We start from the raw sequence: 8,555 nt of genomic DNA, 5'->3' as shown, positions 1-8,555 counted from the left end.
GGTCGGCTCGGAGTCAGTATACTGTGTCTGAGTGGGGTATTCATGTTAAACTGTGGCATGGTATCTCAGTGAGCTAGCACTATAAATCGGCATCAGTCCGGACTAGTACAAGCAGCCACACACACACATACACGTGCATGCACGTCGCTATATAAGTGCAATAATCTTGGACGCGACGTTAAACCCAATTTCACCTCACCTCACCTCACATATATACAGCGGGTACCCGGGTAGGGTCGGGTAATAGGGTGGTGGGTACCCGGGTAGAGTCGGGTAGTAGGGTGGAAATAGGTAGTAGATTTGGACTCGTACCAGCCGTACTACTTTATACATAGTTTGGGCTTAATCTGTATCAGGTCATGTACAATTTTTTATTGTGACATCTTATATTACAGTCTTGTCATGTATGTCAACAATGTGCAGCTTTGTTTATTTGGTTTGCATGTTTGCTTGCTCGTCTGTTTCTCATAAACAAGTGGCGGAGTTTTATGTCAAGGTTTATCTGCTTCGCATGACCTGCATACAGACGTGGATTTCCCCCACGTTCCTATCACTGCGTATAGTGTAAGTGATAAGATAAGACAACATTTTATATACTAGAGGAACAATGACTGGTCGACTCGGAGTGCACTAGCACTTTAAAACTGGTCTAAGACTGAAACGTAAAAGTAGCCATACACACACGTGCATGCATGCACGTCGCTATGCGAGGGAAATAACGTTAGATCATTTCATTGGACAAGAGCGTCCACTTGTTTTTAAATACCTCTCGGAAGACCCATCTACGAGGGGTGTCACAAAAGTTTTAAGGCTAGCATACTTAGAACTGAAATATTGTCCTGAGCTTCGCTATGTAAGCGCAATAATCTCGAATCCCACGCTTTACCTCATTTCACCTGATCTCGCCTCAACCCACCTCACCTCACCTCCATGTCTACGGTGGCCCGGTATGATTTATCACATATTTGTTGGACAAATCGTGTTAATTTGCAAAAGGTTACGATAACAGGAAGTGAAATATCAAAATATTGAAAAACAGACTCCATGTCCCTTATGGGCCACCGTACATGTCAGTTATACTTCTGATACAAGGTCAAATCCTGGCCAGTATACCTGCCCTCCACATCAGCAACCAAACATTGCAACATGACTGGTTTGAACCAGAACTTTGTCCTGATGGACTAGATCACCACGTCGATGTTCGCGCGGGCTTCTCTTTGATTAACGCCTGTAATCTTTTGTTTGTTCGGATGTTCAATATTCCATTTGACGGCGGCCTGAAACAGTGGAGCCTGGATCTGACTGACCAGTGATCGATAATATCAGTGTGGGCAACGATCAACGCAGTCGGACTACGATGAGAGGAAAAAAACAAGTCACGGATTGGTTGGTTAGTTGGTAGTTTAACTCAGCAATATTCCAGCTCTATGACGGTGGTCTGTAAATAATCGAGTCTGGACCAAACAATCCAGTGATTGATATCATGCGCATCGATCCACGCAATTGGGATCGATGACATGTATCAACCAAGCCAGCGAGCCTGACTGCCCGATCCCGTTAGTCGCCTTTTACGACAAGCAAAGTCACCTTTTACGGCAAGCATGGGTTGCTGAAGACCTATTCTAACCCGGATCTTCACGGGTCCCAAGTCACGGAGCCCCCTGACAACCCAATCCAGTAAGTCGCCTCTTATGACCGGCTCAGGTTGCCGGAGAACAAGTCTCATCCTGGATCCCAGCGGAGCCCAATCTTTTCAAAAAGATGACAAGGTCGTCACCATTCATAGTTGTTCTGTGGTGGTCGGGTAGCCTAGTGGTTAAAGCGTTCGCTCGTCACGCCGAAGATCCGGGTTCGATTCCCTGGAATATTGCTAAAAGCGGCGTAAAACCTCACTCACTCATAGTTGTTCCCCATCGTAAATAATCGATGAGTACTGTAGTACGCCTTTGCTGTCCAAAGAGAAGAGAAGGAGGCCATTCATCGTTCTTAGTGGACTTGGTTGCTTTAACGTCTTGTTTTGGGGAAACCCTTAGTTGTTTGTTGGTTTGTTGTTTAACGCCGCATTCAGCAATATTCCAGCTATATGACGGCGGTGTGTAAATAATCGTCTGGCCCATACAACCCAGTGATTAATGTCATGAGCATTAATCCACGCAATTGGGATCGATGACATGCATTAACCAGTTCAGCGAGCCTGACCACCCGATCCCTTTACCCTTAGTGTTTCAATTCAATGGATTCATGTTTCCTCTTGAGATCGTAGTGATGGACCCAGATCCCCCCTCCTGTCATCACCCTAAAACGAAATCTTCAGGGTTGCGATTATATCTGGTCGATAGGTAGTGATCAGTGTAGCCATAGGGCACAAACCTTTGACATATGGACATGTTCATGGAAGGTTCTTTCGATTCACCCATACTAGAAGTCCGTGGTCTCCTGGGGTATAAGGCGCCTATTGTTCAATACCCGGTTGTTGACGGCATCAATGTTTTCGTTTTATGACGCTAGTGGTGGGTCGACCAAAGCGGGGCCATCTTCCAAACTCACTCTCTCACGCTGAAACTTCTTCATTGTGGCATTGTGCATTAATAGTGTGGGTGATTGACTGTCTAAGGTAAACGTGATCTGTACTCACTTTGTCCATTTCAATGCTAAGGAGTAGTGAACCTCGGAGTCAATTATCAGAAAGTCACGGGACTGAAGTACGCAAAATTGTGACAGATGCTACCACAGACACAGGTCAAAGCTAAAATATGTCACAAGTAAGTATAACAACCCAGATAAACCGGGCTAAAAACATTCTGATTTCTGATAAACGGAAGATCAATAGGAGGTCACATTCCAACACATTACATTACAAGCACCGAACACCTTCTGGTTCAATACGCAAGGGGCTATACTGGTTTCTAGTGCCTATTCTGTCTGGGAACTGCTACAGAGTGTCTGTCTCAATATGTAGATTTAATAACCATACAAGGCTTTCGAAAATACATGTATGTTCATATTCGTAACATATGAGAGACAAAGTGCTTTCTTTACCCGAAAATCCTAAATCAAGAAGAATCAGTGGGACATGCTTGTGTATTTCCGGGGTAGAATAGGTCTTCAGAACCAATGCTTGTCGTAAAAGACGACTAACGGGATCGGGTCAGGCTCGCTGACTTGGTTGATGCATGTCCCAATTGCGTGGATCGATGCGCATGATATTAATCACCTGATTGTCTAGTCCAGACTCGATTACTTACAGACCGCCGTCATATAGCTGGAATATTGCTGAGTGCGGCGTTAAACACAAACGAACAATAGAACGCCTTGAGTGCGGCGTTAAACAACAAACCAGCCAACCAAGAGAGATCGATTATTCTTTTTGTATAATTTTTCCACTCTTATGAAGATGTTATAACCATGAGAATACTCCAGCTGGTGTACTTAATCTACGTGCAATAAACTACAGCCACTAAGCAATATACAGTTGCTATTTTATTTATGTTTAATATTAATGATTCAGATGATTGATGAACACATACCTGTGATGTAGAATGTATAGATTTATAGATTTGTCCTGAACGATTATGATTACTGTCTGTCAAAAATATTTACGTGTTGATAAGTTTGCTCAGGTGAATTCGATCGCCTTTACGGAGGCTCATTGATTATCTTATAGGCCAAGAAACAATTTTTAAAGCTAACTGTACGATCTTTGAAAAAATTGATTGATAAATATGTTTTCAGAGATCAAGCAGTAGTCAACAAACTTAGTTCAAACGTCTTTTAAACTAAAACTTTTCTAAAATATAGTTACCAAGCAATTGTGCCCCCCTTCTTCACTGTTGTACTTTACACATGGAGTGAGTGAGTGAGTGAGTTGGGTTTAACGCCGCTTTTAACATCATTCCAGTTATATCACGGCGTGTCAGCTTAATGTGGTAGGAAAACCCGAAGTGATGCAGGTATCGGACGTTTACCACTTCGGTGAAACCCACGAGCACGGTGCTGAGAAACCTAGAAACATAATCGGGGCGAACCCACAATCATAGGTTTCTGGCGTGCCCAAGGGACGCAACTCTGCACAGCGACTAGCGGCGCCTTAGACGACAGGGCAACCCCCTGGCCCCCTTTAAACACGGAAATACCGACTGTAAATGTTCGGTCCCAGAAGGGGGCGCTTATAAAGACTGTACTTACAAACTGGTCTAGGAATTGGCCAGGGGGCTCCTTGTGGAGCTTAATGGGGCGCTTAATATGTACGAGATTCAACTCAAAAATGTGCTTAGCATATTCTACACTGTAAAGACAATAACACCGCATTATTTTCATAATATATATTATAACAGTAAAATTCTCATACATTCCTTGTTTAAACAACAAAGCCATTGTCAAGGCAGTCAGCTGACAGTGGGTTCTCAGGTTAACATATGCAAAAGAACTAAAAAGGTACTCCGGCCTCTCCTTAAATTCACCTGTCACCAAAAACACAATCCAGCATACCAGCTCCAACAGGTTTTATCTCGTAAATTCAAGCACAGACCGTCTCCAACAGGACACAAGCATCAACCGGGGAAATCCAGTTTAGACCAGCTCCAGTAGGCCATCACATGATTCAATCCAGTTTATACCCAATCTCATTCAAATCAGATCTATTACTCCGATACGATACCACTCTGTGACCGCCGTCATATAGCTGGAATATTGCTAAATGCGGCGTTGAACAACCTCTTTGTAAGCAGATTTGTGGAGACCTTCAGAGGACGTCGCGTCGTGTAAACTTTCTAATCAGCGACGAGGCTTTTAAATTATCGGTACGAGTGCACGAAGCAATGAGACAAGCATATCTGATTTCTGTATCAAGAAATTGAGATAGAAACCAATCGGAGTACCTTCGGCATACTTGTGTCTTGTATGGGTTTTCTGTTATTAAAATCTATATGACCGAAACGAGGTGGTAGAGAAATGAAACCAAATCGTTTAAGAAAGCTGACCTCTGATTGTCTCAAGAACCCACGCATCCTTCATGTAGATTGGGCAGTCCAAGTTCGCTCAGGGTTCATACGACTTCGATAGAGGTGTCGTCAGATCATGAGGCAGAGAAGTATCGTTTTGGAGTAAAAGAACTGACTTCAATTAGATTGGCTTACATCAGCGCGAACAAGAAACAAATCAGAAGGTCTTGACTGACTGAGTTGGGTTTTTAACGCCGCTTTTAACAGTATTCCAGTTATATCACGGCGTGTCAGCTTAATGTGGGAGGAAAGCCCGAAGTGATGCAGGTCTCAGACCTTTACCACTTCGGTGAAACCCACGAGCACGGGTATGGTGCTGACAAACCTAGAAACATAATCGGGGCGAACCGGGATTCGAACCCACAATCATAGGTTTCTGGCGTGCCCAAGGGACGCAACTCTGCACAGCGAATCTCGGCGCCTTAGACGACTGGGCCACCCATGCCCCCTTCAGAAGGTCTTGACTGAACTAGTTCTCTTGCTTGTTGCATTAGAACGTGGGCCCCATCAGTGAGGGTAAATTCCATTTTTGCCAGAGAAAACTAGATTACAGTACTAGCCTGAAGGTTGGAGTCTATTATTTCCCGTCGGAACAAGCTTAATATTTAACCTTCATACTGCATTTTACAAACTTCATGAATTCAAAACATGTCGGAATGGAAGTAAAAACATTGTGTGAACGTTTGGTACATGAAAACGTTTCAAGAAGTAATAATCTTGAAACAAATTGGAATAAGCTGATCACAATGTCGCACTTATGACATGGATCGTAGTTCATTCGGGATATTGAAAGGTTTCTCTCTAAATGAAAAAATGAAAATCAGGTCTTATTCCAAACTGACGGATTTGTTTTTGTAGCCTTACGTGATTGCATACTGGCAATCAGTCAACAAACCAGACATAACCAAAGGTTTGTTCAACAATTTGCTTTTTGGAAGCAGCTACAAACGGTGTAAAACATACCCATCACATTTAATCGGTTTCCTTTCGTATGTTTGGGAAAAATCAATTCAAGGGCAGGTATTTCCTCCCTCTTGATTACCCTGGCATAACATATTTAAAGAGAATCCACAGTAAAACTAATTGCATGCATGGAAAACAGTGGCAGTATGTTAACAAGATGATCCGATGTAAGGAAGGGAAATACCATGATGTCCACTTCCAATGTAAGTGAAGAGAAGCGACAGTTTCACATTGACCTTATGAGCATAATAATGCCTAGCTACCAAATCGTAGCTCTGTACTACTCCACTCTTAATCTTCCAACATCCACTGCTCGCTAATACATAGCTACGATTCACGCCTTCATAACGTTGACATCGGCCTTCACATGTTCCGTTAGAGTGCAACTTACATAATATCGTATATACAGTTCATACCCCCTTGTTCCCAAACATTTACCTTAACCATAATTTCCATGACATTACATAACTTGCACTTTAACAGAGTTAATGAAGACCTTTGCAAAATCAGCATCGGACCTTACTATAGCGTTAGGGAGGCGTGAATCGTAATTATGTATCAGCGACCAGTGGAAGTCAAATAGCAAAACCAGAACAGTACATAGCTATGAATTGGCAGCTAGCATAATGCAAAGATGGCGTATGTATTGTCTATGTTTCAACCACTGCTGTCCCTCAAGTCATGGTGACCTAGTCTGATGTCTGTCAAGTCTTTGGTGACCTAGTCTGAATGTCTGTCAAGTCATGGGTGACCAAGTCTGATGTCCGTCAAGTCATGGGAAGCCAAGTCTGATGTCTGTCAAGTCATGGGCGATCTACTCTGATGTCTGTCAAGTCATGAGTGACCTAGTCTGATGTCCATAAAGTCTTGGGTGACCTTGTCTGATGTCCGTCAAGTCACGGGTTACCAAGTCTGATGTCCGTCAAGTTATGAGTGACCTAGTCTGATGTCTCTCAAGTCTTGGGCGATCTAGTCTGATGTCCGTCAAGTCACAGGTAACAGAGTCTGATGTCGGTCAAGTCATGGGCGATCTAGTCTGATGTCCGTCAAGTCACGGGTTACAGAATCTGATGTCCCTCAAGTGACGGATTACCGACTCTGATGTCCGTCAAGTCACTGGTTACCGAGTCTGATGTCCGTCGAGTCACGGGTTACCAAGTCTGATGTCTGTCAAGTTATGGGTGACCTAGTCTGCTGTCTCTCAGGTCTTGGATGACCAAGTCAGAGGTCCGTCAAGCCTTGGGTAACCGAGTCTGCTGTCCCTCAGGTCTTGGGTGACCAAGTCAGAAGTCCTTCAGGTCATGGTTGACCTAGTCTGATGTCCCTCAGGTCATAGGTGAAAAGTCTGATGTCCCTCAAGTCTTAAGTGATCTAGTCTTATGTCCATAAGGTCACAGGTGACTGACTGATGTCCGTCAAGTAATGGATGAACTGATCTGATGTCCCTCATGTCTTTGGTTACCGAGTCTAATGTCCATCAAGTTATGGGTGACCAAGTCTGATGTCTGTCAAGTCATGGGTTACCGAGTCTGATGTCTGTCAAGTTATGGATGACCAAGTCTGATGTTCCTCATGTCTTGGGTGACCAAGTCTGATGTCCGTCAAGTCTCGGGTGACCAAGTCTGATGTCTGTCAAGTTATGGGTGACTGACTGATGTCTGTAAAGTCATGGGTTACCGAGTCTGATGTCGGTCAAGTTATGGGTGACCAAGTCTGATGTCCCTCATGTCTTGGGTAACCAAGTCTGATGTCCGTCAAGTCTCGGGTGACCAAGTCTGATGTCTGTCAAGTTATAGGTGACTCACTGATGTCCATCAAGTATTGGGTGACCGAGTCTGATGTCCACCAAGTCATGGGTCACCGAGTCTGATGTCTGTCAGGCCTTGGGTTACCGAGTCTGATGTCCATCAAGTCATGGGTGACCAAGTCTGATGTCTGTCAAGTCTTGGGCGATCTAGTCTGATGTCCGTCAAGCCTTGGGTTACTGAGTCTGATGTCCGTCAAGTTGTGGGTCACCGAGTCTGATGTCTGTCAAGTCATGGTTGACTGACTGATGTCTGTCAAGTCATGGGTGACCAGGTCTGATGACCCTTAGTTATGGGGGACTGAACTGTTCTATCATCAAATGTCATTTATGAAGGCTAGATAATAAGCAATTGTAATTTTGAAAGTTTGCCCCCTTCCTTTTCATTGAGATTGATAATACCCTTTTATATTTCTGAATACTCAACTTTATTGTGTTAATTGTACTGAGCATTATGGGTGTTCACATACAAAATTATATAGTCATATCTACCTTCAAACAGAATATGCCACAGATCTGAGAATCTGACATGAACCAGAGTCCTACCATGTAGCTGATTTCATGCATATATCAAAGGGTTTATGAAAATTATTAGAAGCTCTCTCCACCTTCCCATCACCATCCAGAGAAAATCCAATGAAGTACAGAGATGTCTTGGTAAGATAACACTTTTATCATCATAGAAAAATAGGTCATTCATGTAACTGATCAGTAAGAAAGCACATCACCAAGAAACTTACAGAAAAGAAAATGGGACAAAGGATATGTCTTGCTCTTAAAAATGGATG

At 43.4% G+C, this 8,555-nt stretch overlaps 1 long non-coding RNA gene across 1 annotated transcript; it reads left to right on the top strand.

Annotated features, from left to right (window-relative positions):
- The first annotated feature begins 5,026 nt into the window (after positions 1 to 5,026).
- Positions 5,027 to 5,634, top strand: LOC124120274. The gene is made up of 2 exons (XR_006858803.2): positions 5,027 to 5,164; positions 5,458 to 5,634. It is a non-coding gene; the product is annotated as an uncharacterized LOC124120274 (long non-coding RNA).
- Positions 5,635 to 8,555: the final 2,921 nt, after the last annotated feature.

This window comes from Haliotis rufescens, unplaced genomic scaffold (genome assembly GCF_023055435.1).
Source record: "Haliotis rufescens isolate VD_foot unplaced genomic scaffold, xgHalRufe1.0.p SCAF_38, whole genome shotgun sequence".
Lineage (NCBI taxonomy): Eukaryota > Metazoa > Mollusca > Gastropoda > Lepetellida > Haliotidae > Haliotis > Haliotis rufescens.
This window is presented reverse-complemented; position numbering and strand designations above follow the sequence as displayed.